We start from the raw sequence: 13,827 nt of genomic DNA on the forward strand, positions 1-13,827 counted from the left end.
TCATAATTCAGATTCAGGTGTAGAATTGCCAGGAGCTACTTGAGTGAGGATGCATCCATACTGCTATGTTTTCATATCATTTTATTAAAAGTATCTCCGTCCACACGAAAATAACACAAAATGCAAATGACATAGCCATTCACCAGCACTGGGCATGCGTGCATTGGTGGAAACAAGAAGAGGAGGTGTCAACCACACTAAACATTTCTTTTGCAGCTCGCATTTGCACATGGAGAACAGCAATGGTGAATATGAAAAACAAATAAAAAAAAGATTGCTTTGTTTGGGCTGAGGATGAGATGGAATTGGAAAAATATAAGGTAAGCAAAAAGCAGGAGACAGGATCCAATCAGAGAAAAGCCAGTTAATAAGCATGGACCAATCAGAGTGCAATTATAGACTGTATTTTCAAAACACTCCCTTCCACACTGCAATGCTAAGCTGGCATTTTCACAAATATACAGCTCTGGAGAACAATATACAATACAATAGTGTCTAGTCTTGTGGTTACCTGTGTAGTGTGGATGAAATGCAAAATTGCAGATAAGAGTCTGCATTTTTAATCTAAAGTTCAGTATATTTGTGTCTTCTGGTTTTTATGTGAAAAATTTGGGACTGCTCCTGATTGCCCATGGCTTGTTTGGAATTGATCCCAGGATTGGATGCAAATCTACTATATAATAAAACACTAAGGTCTTTGTGTCTGGTCCCTCAGAGAAATCTGATTGCTCAGTTTGGCTTTGGTTTGATCGGTCAGTTTAGCTTTGGCAGCTCAGTGAAAGAGAAAGTGTGAGATGCATGTGGAGGAGTAAAGGTGTATGCTGAGAGACGGAAAGTATAAAAATGGACAGAAGGCAAGAAAAGCACCTCAAAAATAGTGACAAAATCTGAGAAGCAGATTTTTAAAGTAACGTGCTCAAGAGAGGGATGGGAGGTTTTTACACAAGCGAATACAGAGGAAAGGTGCTGAATGTACATGTAGGGCAAGAAATAGCAAATATTTTTTAAAGTGTTTTATTACCTTTTTTGACAGGTAGCATGGTTGGTATAAAATAAAGTAATATTTTATATGTTAAGGTTAGATTTTGGTGAGTTCTTTTTAAAACTCTCTTCTGCTAAGCAAAAAACTAATGCAAACATGATCAGGATTCACCAAAATGAGGTGACGCAAGACATATCTCAATGAGGTTTAGAGTGTAGTAGCCCAGTAGTCAGATGGCTGATTAGTCATTTGAGGTGATAGAGGTCTACTTTGGCATAATTGGTTAAGCCAGTTTCTTTCTGCAGAAGGCATGTATCCAAGTTTACATCAGGGAAGCACAGGGATGGTTCGTGCATAAAGAGCTAACACTACAAAAATGCATATGCAAAACCTAGACAAAAAAACTTTAAATGGTTTTATTTAGCAAAACAATCTGCCAATGGGGTAAGCAAAATTTACTTGACCAAATTTCTTAAAGTAAGCTAAATAATCTTAAATAAAATTTTTTTGATGTCAGTAATTTGTACAATAGGGAAAACTAGATTTAATGTCATGATATAAATACTTTTCACTTGCTTAGATTTCATTTTTCGCAGTGAAGTTATATCAACTATCTGATAACAAGTGTTTAATCATGTACAATTAACTTATATGACTGGAAGAAGATCCAAATGAGAATGTGTTTGTAGAGCTAGAGTTTTTGATCTCTCTTTAAGTTAGCGTTATAAGGATAAATGTATATGGTGAAAGTGGAGGACATAAAATAGTCACCTTCTGGTATAATTTCTGCATACTTTTTCCAGCTACATGACTGTGAAGGAGTGTGTGTGTTTGCATAAATGTGCCCTGCAATGGACTGCTACACTCTCCAGGACTGATTCATGCCTTGTGGTTGATGCCACCTGGATAGGCTGCTCATCTTGCGCCCAAAATTACACAATGGTGGAAATCACTTATAACCAAAATATGTATTTACTCTCTCTGTATAGCATAGCAGCAAATTCCGTTCTGTTAAAGCACAATGTGTAAAATGAATTAGCATCCATCTTCATAAAAACATTTTTTTTCAACAGTCATGTTTAGTATCATTTGTGTGGCCTTTGCTTCCAACATGAAAATGTGTTATTTTGAAAATGTATAATTAGTTTTGCACAGAAGAGGGATAACACAAATTTAAAACTAATTGGTTTATTACTCATCCATGCTCCAATAAACATTTGATTACAATGCGACTCTAAAATGTAGAATGGGGGCATACTCAATATTTTCTACTGGGACCTTTGATTACTGAGAGTGAAAGAAAAGCCGGAGTTAGATAAAGAATTATGAAAGGAAACATTGCTGAAACTGCCATTAATTTGATGCATTGTAAAGTTGCAGATGGATTTTATTTGGCTTCATTTGAAAGGAGAAAGGGATTTGAGACACAGGCACTTGGTCACGACACAGGGTACTCGGAAGCTACAATGAATATATTACTAGCTTCAAAGACATTCGCTCCAGATTCATTACTATGTATGTTCTTAGCAAAGAAAAGAAGAACAATCAAAATCAGTATCAGAATATTCAGACACATGCAAGGTATAAGTCATAGTTATGAGAGGCGAGAAAGTCTATTTAAAAAAGGTTCTGAAAAAGCCCAGCTCCATTTGGCATTTCAGAAGCAAAAAAAAAAAAGAGAGAGTCAAAAAAAACAAAAAAACAATTGCCTTAAGGATTGAACACAGTCCTATGATTTCAAAATGAAAAAGATGGAAAACAAAATTGAAAATAAATAAATAAAAACAATATGAAAGTTCCCAAGCTGTTACTTATTTAGAACTGAATATCTTTCCAGTGAAATGGTAGAATTATTTCTCGTAAGCAGTTTACCACTTGGGCATCACTGCAGGGTAGTGATTAGAACTATTGCCTGAAAATGCCTCTTCAATTATTTTGTCTGTAGTCTTTGCAAGTCCTCCCTTTAAATGCAGATGTTTGCTTTGGGTACTCTGCATTTTACCCCTTCGTGTCAAATATATGCATATCAGCTTGTTGAAGACTTTGTAACTAAGTGGATGAGTGTGAAAATGTGACTGAGAGTGTTCTGTGGAGGGCTGGCATCATTTTCAGGGAAGTAAAGTACCCTCCTTGCTCATGATACTATGACAGGGGGTTCGTTGTAGTGAAAAAAACAAGAATAGAAAATGAGTGAAAAAGACGAAAGCACAGATTCTTAGAATATTGGGATGAAGAGAACAATGTCATTTTTCTCACTTTGCACACAATGCTGTCAGGACAGGTTCAAGATTTCTGCAATCCTGTGGTTAAATATAATAAGTTCAGAACTTGAATACAAGTGGATAGTTTAATTATGACTTGCACAGCTTTCTTTCTCTGTTTAAATATATGCCTAATGCATGTTTCAGGTCACCAGCGGTGAATTTGACCCCATATACTATATCTGCCATTACGCTGCTGAACGCTTTAGTAATATTTAAGAAATGAAGATGGCTTGAATATGTGTAAAGTCAACAGGAACACTCTAAATAGTCTAACATATCCATAATGACACCACAAGCTGACAATGGATGGGGATCAGAGAGTGGTGAGGCAACTGCATTGACTTTTATATATCTCAAATCCAGCTGTCTATATTCTGAACCTGACCACCCTAATTGGAGCTGAAGGAAACCAGATCTTAACCTGGTTGGAGTGCTCTCTGGATGAAATGATGGGGCATACATAAATGCATGCAATCACTGTAAAGCACTGATCTTTCAATCAGCACATCTATGAACTAAAAGGAAAAATAAGAACACTCAGGCAAATATGGCATCTCATACAGTATATCAACTGTTCCCACACCAATATTTCTGACTGAAATGTGCCTTCATATTTTTTCATGCAAAGGATTTTGTTTGATATATTACTGTGACGAAGTGTGTACGTTCACAATAACAAAGAACATATTTTTTGAAACAGTAAGCACATTTTAAAGTGGCTTTATAATATCCCTAGTAACCAAATTAGGTCTACTAGTGGCAAGAGTAATGCTACAACTCATAGCCAAAGTGAAATTTGGGGAAAATATATTCATGAATGGTGGGAAAATATTATTAAATGTGTTGTGGTGATCTTGGTTAAAAAATCCACTCTTCTATTTCTATTTATCAAAATGGAAGCCAAAATGCAAAACCATTTAACATTATAGATGGGTTAATAATAATTACTTTAACTTTACCTTTTCAACTTGGGTTTCAGTCACCCAGTGTAATGTTTATTGCTCCATGACAAAGTATACACATATGGTGACTCTGGCCAGTTCAACTACAGTATGTCTTTTAAGGGATTTTTATGTGTGTTTGGCCTTTCCTGTCTTTAAAAGTTTGTTGGGATTAAATAAAATTGTTCTAGATGTATGTGTACAAAGTAATTAACAATTAAGGAAATGTACATAGTGTAACATTCAGGTACATTCAGATAATTAAGTTAATTTCTTTGAACGTTAGACCATTTCTTTAGTTGAGTCAATTATTATACTTTAGTTGATGAAATATTCTTTAACAATTAGTTGTATTCAAAAGAGACTTGGAGGAAAGAATTTAATTACATGTTCTATCAGAATCAGACAAAACAAGGTAAAGATTTTGAGCATCTGCCAGGTGAACCTCATTTAACAGGCATGTCTGTTAACAAATGCAACAAGATCAATGAAAAAGGGTGGTCGTGTGAATGAACCTGTCATCTTCTCAATGGCAATTAAAGAGATGTTGTCTCACAGTTACCTGTTCCAAAGTGAACTGAGACTTCTGGGTGTTGCTGTTCTTATAAGGAGGTTTGGGCAGAAGAGGCAGAAGTTTTATGATGTCACAGGACATGATGTTAGGGATAGTTCATCTACCTGTCTGGTTGTTATCCTTTCTGAAGGAAAAAGGGAAGGAAAGGGTGTTTGTGACTGGGCTAACCCCAGGTCCTAAGGCGAATTGCAAGTCAGGTCAGAGACATTATACGTGTAAAAGAAAAATGGAATACCTATATTTCTATCATATGCATAATGAATTACAGAGCCTGTTCTGCTTAACAGGGCCATTTCCTCTTCCATTTATTTCTAAATAAGTTTTACCTTTACAGTAACGATAATCATGCTAATTACCTGGTGAGATTTCAAGCAATAAGAGAAGTGAGCTGGTGTAACAGAGGTTTGTGCTAGGTGATGCTGCTGCTTTTACATACAACATCAGGCACAAGCCACTGTTGCAAGTGCTTTTCTAGTGGCATTGCACTAATTTGTTTTGGGGATTTGTTTTGCTATCAGGTTTGGCTATCGGGAAAGTTGAAGTGACCTCTCACATGATAAGTTTGAGTTAACTTACCTGTAATTCTATCTCCTCTGCTTCAAGCATAAGCCAGTGATTTTGATGTTTTTTTAAATTTTAGTAATTTGTTCAGATTAAATGTTTAAGCATCCGAACAAATGCTGAATTTTCTACACAAACTTCCTTGAAGAATAAATGTGCCAGATTTTAGCAAAATCAGTCCAGAAAAAGACAGCTATCACAATATACTATACTTTCACACTTTATATAAACATTCCTAAAGGAGGCTGTTGTGGGTAACACAAATTTTGCCAGAGAAGATTTTATTTTCACAATTACTGAAACTGTAAAAATACAAAATATATGTATAGATAGATAGATAGATAGATAGATAGATAGATAGATAGATAGATAGATAGGAGTTCATTTCTCCCCAGGAGAAATTTGACTTTTTAAAGAAGTTCTTTAAATAAATATTACATAAATAGGTAGATACCGGTAAGTAATAAAGTAAGTAAATAAAAATTAAATAAATAAATGCACACACACACACTTTGGTATGAACTCACCAGAATAACTATAAAGCAAGAAAATGAAAAAGAAAGAAAACATCTAACTTGACTGTCACAGTCCCAGTGAGGCATTAGGCAGGTGTATTGCTGTTGGTATAAAGGAGCCCCAGTAGCATTTCTTGACACACTTCTGCTGAATATTTTGTTAGTTGAAAGCCCTCAGTGTTAGTGTTTCATTGAGAAGGTGTGCAGTATTGTTCATAATGACACTAAGTTCTCTTTTAATTTTCTCCTACACTATAGTACAAACTCCAGGGGGTCCAGATTGCATCCCATAACTGAGCTTGCCCTTTTAATTAGTGTGCTGATTCTGTGGGCCTCTCTTAAAGTGATGTTAACAGCCCAGCAGAACCACAATGTAGAAAATTGTACTGGCTATCAGAGTTATAAAAGATGTAAAGGATGTCACTTTCCGCATTTCTTATATAGTTTCTCTGTGTACTGAGACCAGACCAACCTGTCATTAATGTGAATCCCCAAGTATTTGTAGGAGTGGACCACCGCTACATCCACTCCTTGAATATATATGCAATATATGTATGTATGAATATGTGTACAATATTCCAAAACATAGTACAGTAATCCCTCCTTGATCGCGGGGGTTGCGTTCCAGATGAAAATCCACGAAGTAGAAACCATATATTTGTATGGTTATTTTTATATATTTTAAGCCCTTATAAACTCTCCCACACTGTTAACATTATTAAAGCCCTCTAGACATGAAATAACACCCTTTAGTCAAAAGTTTAAACTGTGCTCCATTACAAGACAGAGATGACAGTTCTTTCTCACAATTAAAAGAATGCAAACATATCTTCTCTTCAAAGGAGTGCCGTCAGGAGCAGAGAATGTCAGAGAGAGCGAGCGAGATAAAAGCAAACAATCAAAAAATCAATACGTGCTTTAAAGTATGCCGAAACACCGCAATAAAGCTGCATTTTGTAGAGGAGCGTCCGTATCTTCTAAGCAAACAGCCTCTGTGCAAACAGCCCCTCTGCTCACACCCCCTCCGTCAGGCGCAGAGAATGTCAGAGAGGGTGAGAGAGAGAGAAAAGCAAACAATGAAGCATCGCGCGGGAAGCATATCTTATATCATTGAGGAGTTTTAGTTAATATGTAATACATGCTCTGATTGGGTAGCTTCTAAGCCATCTGCCAATAGCGTCCCTTGTATGAAATCAACTGGGCAAACAAACTGAGGAAGCATGTACCATAAATTAAAAGAGCCATTGTCCGCAGAAATCCACAAACCAGCGAAAAATCTATGATATATATTTAGATATGCTTACATTTAAAATCTGCGATAGAGTGAAGCCGCGAAAGTCGAAGCGTGATATAGCGAGGGATTACTGTATTTCCAAAGAACATATCCTGACATGAGAGGATACATTAAGAAAGTCTATTGCCATGAATACATATCTTTTGACTTGTACTTTAACTCAAGGGTCAAGATCTTCCACAATGGATTGGCTTTGTTATATTGTCAATATTAGATTGTCAGCCTCACTGTAACTGAATTAGAGATTCAAAATCCAGGAAAAAGTGGAAACAAATTGTTTGGTTGTCATCTTTTTTTTTTTCTTTTTTTGCAGTAAATTCATATTGACAAGTACTTAATGTTTTGGTACTAAAAGCACTAATATAGCCAAAACTACTAAGGTTTGGGGCTATGGTAAGCCTGTAGAGTCTGTTAACATATTGTTTTTTTTTGGAAAGACAAATCATCTCCTGGCCACTCAACAGATACCCAGCATGAAATTCAATTTTTTGGGCTAATTTAATTTCACTGGATCCAGTTTTTTTAAGCATACCTATGCAGGTATACTTCTCTAAGCTCCAGTGTGTGACTTCAGCTGACGGTGGGTGAATAGTCTCATGAACATTGTGATCTGGCTTTTTAGCAGCCAATATGTCAATTACCAATGTCTTCTGATTACTAAGTAGCTGTAATTTCCATATCTTTTAGGCATGCTTGATAGGTTGGGGTACCATCCTGTAAGCCTGGTATATTTTTGTGCACAAAATAAAAAAAACAAATTTACAAAAAAATTGCACGTTCAAAGTAAAAGAACATCTTTTCAGATGTGAGTCCATGAATCAGACTGGTAAGTGGTGGTAGAACTGGCTGTTAAATGGCTTTCCAAACTGGAAGAGGTGGGATTTGTCAAGGAAATGGAATTATCTTGCGGATCCTTGACTCTTGAAGATTCTGGTATGAAGATGAAAAAGAAGAAGTCCTCAATAACAGTGCTGCCTTTTGACCCAGGATGGAATTACAATTTCCATACCAGCCCCGAGAATGCTCCTTGCTCACACTTATATACTGTATACAGCCTCTGTTCCTCATATTTCTCCTTACATTTACATATTTTCCAAGTCCATTCATTTTATATTATTGCTGTTACTCTTACACTAAGTGTTCTGGGCAGGAACCCAGCTTGAACAACCAGATGTCTTCTGTTTGTTATGCTCAGTGTATAAAGTTATCAGTTTTAGAGCAAGTACAGGAACATTTGATAGTATCACTGTAAAAATGTTCGCCCATTCTGTTTTTCTCCAAAATTCCACCTGCTCAAAATTAAAACAAAACTGTGATAAATTGCACAGTAGAACTTGCAGAGGTGGCAAAGTGGTTGTTGTATTTACTTTTCTTTTTTGTTCTTGAGTATAGTATTTCATTGTAAGGAGAAATATTGTTCTTAAGAAAATTAAGTATGGATTTAGATTTTCAGCTGGTGAACAAAAAAGTATTTTTTGTATATAACTGTCCTTAAATGTGATGAAAATCACCAAACTGGGAACTTTTAAATCTCAGTACAGTGATATTTGTGAACTGCTGCAGGAACAGGAATTATAAAGCTATAGTGGGAAGTAAACACATTAGACATAATTTCACATTAGGGTATTACACCTTAGAAGGTGTAGTTTATGGGGCTCTTTTAGAACAAATCACTGTACACAACCAGGCAATTTACATAAATTATTAGAAAGGTTAAAAGCATGCTGAACTCAGGAATACATTGTGTGATGAACAAGTTAGCAGAGATTAAAGTTGCATTATACCATAGGTGTAATACTACACGTTCTTCAACTTCTTATTATGAGAAATCGTTTGAACAAGGGATGTCCAGATAAGAGATATGAGTACAGTAAGTAAACCAACATCATGAGGTAACAAAATAGTGAAGGAAATATGTAACACTTTTGCCAGCTCTTCCTCTAAATTTACGTATCAAACTAGAACACAAAAATACAGATGGAAGTAGTTAAGGGTAATTTTCCCACAAATGTTATTAACAAATTTATTCACAACACATTGTTGTTATTTGTACGCTGTGTTGCTGGGTTAAGCTCTGGTCACATGACCCTGAACTAGATTTAGCAGGTTTGATGACGGATGGAGAAAACTAAAAAAAGGAGATTATACAGAAGCAGAATTGAAAATTAAATGTATCTTACTGATATGCATTCATTTTCAGGGGGGTGGCCCACTCTTATATTCTCAAAACTGTGTGTACATATAAATTAACTTTGAATTACTCTACTCAGAAAAAGGTGCCTCGATGTACAGAAGGCACTGAGGCATAAGCTGCAAAATGCATTCAATCTCCAAGGACTCTGCATTTTGTAGACTTCAAAATGACGGAGAAACCAGTGCTAAAACACTATCAAAATTGCAATGTTAAAGCTTTTTGCACTCAATCGATTGTTCTCATAAGGGACTGCTTTCCAGTTTTTATCCATGTGTACTTTGTCTGGACCTCTTAGCTTTATAACTCTCTTGTTTACTTGTTACTTCAAATTTAAACAAAAGACAACTTGTTTCCTTCTAAAACTGAAAACATTAAAGTTGTGAGACAATGGATACTAGCCGTACCAGAAACATTAAACTAATACTATTAATTATAATCAGACAGATAAACATCTGTTTTAAGAAATTACGCTAGAATGGTCAGAATATTATTACAGATTACGTCATTATATGGATAATAGAATCTCTGCCACAAAAAATAAAAATAAAATAAATAAAAACGTGCAAAGAAAAAGTGTATTTCTCCTCACTAAAACTGTGGTTCCCTAGTTCAATTCCTGGAGACCCCTGTGAAAGTGAATTCTTATTTCAGCTAGTTTGGAATTAATTTTAATTGATCTCACTGTTCGATCAGATATCCTTTTTTATTCTTTTATTATCAAGGAAATGTGAAATATTTGTATTTTTGCAAAATTTAATTCATCCTTTTATGCAGGGTTTGCTCTTAATTGTATCTAAAAAATCTTAATAAAAATACAGTACAGAAGTAATTGTTTCCATTTTGCCTTCAATGATGTTTGCACCTGTGTCTGTACTGTTGATTTGTAATCATCAACATTTAGATACAATTAATGGAGTAAAGTCTACATAAAAGGGCACATTTACATAAAAACAAAAAAGAAACATAAGCATTTAAAGCTATAGTAAGACTTACACAAATTTTAATTTCTTAAGAATAACTGTAGGCCAAATTACAACAAAATGAAATCTATACTAATAAAAGGCAAAGCCCTCACTGACTGACTGACTGACTGACTGAGTCATCACTAATTCTCCAACTTCCCGTGTAGGTAGAAGGCTGAAATTTGGCAGGCTTATTCCTTACAGCTTTACAGCAGGTTTCATTTCGAAATTCTACAAGTAACAGTCATAGTGGTCGACAACTTTCACCATGTTGAACTTTCTTATTTATGGCCCCATCTTCACGAAATTTGGTAGGCGGCTTCCCTGTGCTAACCGAAACGAATGCATGTACTTATTTCGGTGGTATGACGCCACTGTCGGCCGCCATATTGAACTTTCAACGGTCTTTGTTACTTATGGGCCCATCTTCAAGAAATTTGACGTGGGTTCCCAATGCTAACTGAATCCTACTTACGTACATATATACATCTAGTATATATAGCCTGCAGCTTGGTCACCCTGTGAGGCAGTGTTGGGTCCCCCATCCTAACGCCTCCCACATTGTTGGCTGCCTGACTATATAAGGCCGTCTGTCGCTCCGGTCTGTACATTCCCTTCCTTGCTTCGCCACGGGATTCACGTCTCCCTGCTGATAACTACAGCCTTTTTATTTAATCCACGGCATCTCCGCTGTTTTATTGTTCGTTTATTATGATTATAGTTATTATGTAGGTATTTTAGACTTACTTTGCATTGTTCAGGAACCCATTTCCTTTATCGTTCCAACCGTAAACCCATTAACATGTCTATCAAGGTGATCACCATCGATCAAAGAACTGTCACTAACCGAGTGGTTTCCATGCCCGAAGATGGCACCTGCCTTTTCCATTCTCTTTGTTACATATTGCACTGCCATATCTGGCTCACTCTTGATATCATTGTGTCTTATGTATTGAATCACTGGGACAGGTTCAAGGTGTGGACTGATGACGGTAGAGGAGATAATTATACTACACAGGAGCACTATAAGAGTGAAATGCTTAAGCCCTTCACCTATGCATCTGCATATGAGTTGATGGCTGCCGCTGAATTGTTTGGTTGTTGCTTTCAAGTGTACCGAAATGGCCAAATATTTTACACCTTTCGACAACTGCCAATGCCTCTTAAACATCTTAGATTCACAGGTGACGATCTCAGTAGTGGACACTTTGATGTTTATGAATGTTTAAACTCTCAAAAGCTGGATGCGAAGTTATCGAGGAAACCGGTTGTATGCTTACAACGCTTGACAGATGCCGAATGTCACTTCAACACAAATCCTGCAGATACTGTCGTAATTGAAACAAACCATGAAACTCAAACCGATTATGACAGCAGCAATCCAAGCTGTGAGATTTGGGACAAGATTACTTTTCACATGGCCAACTGTACGTTGCATGCTCAAGAGTAAGCTCAGTGCACAGCTTGGTCATATTACAACTGGAGGGCCGTACTGACAATGTGGTATACAAAGAGATCCTTAACAAATAATTATCGGTATATTTTCCCTCAGTTTAAAAAGGTTTAATTTTTTTCTTAATAAAAATTTTAAGGCAGTACTTCGCCGCTGCGAAGCGCAGGTATTTTGCTAGTCAATTATAAACTGGAATGAGGCACTGATAAGAAAATTGGATTGAACTTGCAAACCACCGGGCCTCATCAACTGAACGTTTTGTTGTCCTCTCCTTTCTGGCCATCTGACCATAGCAATAGGCTCTGACTTTTACCATTATAACTAGTAGAGATTTAAAAATTGTGTATAATTAGCAGTAAGTCAAGTTATGCTTCATTCTGTTAGGGGCCGATACATCATATTTATATAATACTAGCCGTGCAAGCCCATGCTGTAAAAAGCCTGGGCTCCTAGAAACTACTATAAATCATCAGAAAAAAAAACTGAAATGCAGAATCGACGGTTTCATTTTGCAGAGGTGCTCACCCCACTTGTCTATCAGCAGCTAAGCAAAGTTTCTCTCTCCTCTGAGGTTTCATTTTGCTGAAGGGCTCGCCTTGCTTGTGTATTAGCGGCTAAGCGAATTTGTCTTTCATCATAGGTTTCACTTTGGCGATGGAGTCGCTTTCTTTCAGCTTCATGCTGTAGCCTCGTACTTATTTCTTCTTCAACTTGCTAACTTGGGGCTGCCTTGCTGGCTCTTTGAGCTTCATGCTGTAGCCTCGCACTTCTGGGCTGGACAGACAGACACACACAGTTCCACACATAGACATTTGTATATAAAATAATTGTTTAACTTTGTAATTTTTATGTTTTTCTTTTACTTTTTTGTAAACCTGTTTTGTATAAAAAACTAAAGAAATAACATTTCATTAAGCATACTTTCTTTTTCACATGTATGAAAGCGTACTTATGATTAGTAGGTTGCATTCAAGTAATTAGCTATGTCTGTGATGTTCAAAGTTTATTGTGTTACAATATCTTCTGTCTCTATTTTAGTAGTGGAACAGACACTGGTAAGCCTAACAAACAAACCAAAACTTTTCCTACCAAAGTAAATCATTGAAAAAAATGACTCTGTGGGATAAAGAAGACCATCAAACTTTGCTAGATCTTGTACAGTATATCTTTGGAGGACTGTAGGGAGTGAAAGTGTATTATTGCAGCATTGGGTACAAGACAGGAAGTGCCAGGTAGAGTTGCCAGTTTATCACATGGCATAATCATACAAAAAAAAAACCACACATTCATGCCAGTCTAGAAAAACCCATGTGGACATGTGGTAAACTTACGAGCAGTCAGCTAAAGGTGCCAGAGGTATAAGGCAGCAGCAGTAGGCATTCAGTAGTATTAGTATATTACCCTCTGTGAAATGGCATGTCAAAAAGGTTTGGAGCAGCCATTTGTATACTTAAATAAAGGCTGCAACAAATGAAAATTGAAGGTACAATATTGTACAGTTTGAGTCCACAACTGAACTGATTCACAGAAGGAAGCTGACTTGGTTTTAAGGTAAGGCAGGAGAAGTGATGTCATCAGGTCCGGAACCGGAAGTGATGTCAAAGGCTCCAGTCACAATTTTCCATTTTTGGTCTGCATGGATAAAAAAGAAAAGGATTAGTGTACTCTGCCATCCCCTGGCTTGGCATGGAATTACTTTCTTTTGGTCCTTCTAGCTGCCTCCCATGTACACGTGCCTGACACCTCAGTTTATATAATGACAGCTATAAACAATGTTTCAGCTTTTCTGTGTCAGGGCAATGTTTTTAATAATTATTTAGTTGGAAATTATGTCTCTGAAGGCAAACACATTTTTCACATAATACACCTTAGCCTTTTCCTTCTCCATTAGACTACAGAACATGGTATTCTTTTGGCAGCCTTTAGTATGAACATTTCAACTAGTGATTTGCAATCTACCATTTTACAACCACTAGGTGGTTTAGTACCTGGGGAGTAACAGTGATTTTCTTTGCCCACTCTTCTTCTTTGCAAAGTTCTTTTTTGGCCACCAAGTAAATATTCAGTCCAACAATGTAGCTGCTTGA

This window comes from Polypterus senegalus, chromosome 9 (genome assembly GCF_016835505.1).
Source record: "Polypterus senegalus isolate Bchr_013 chromosome 9, ASM1683550v1, whole genome shotgun sequence".
Taxonomy (NCBI): Eukaryota; Metazoa; Chordata; class Cladistia; order Polypteriformes; family Polypteridae; genus Polypterus; species Polypterus senegalus.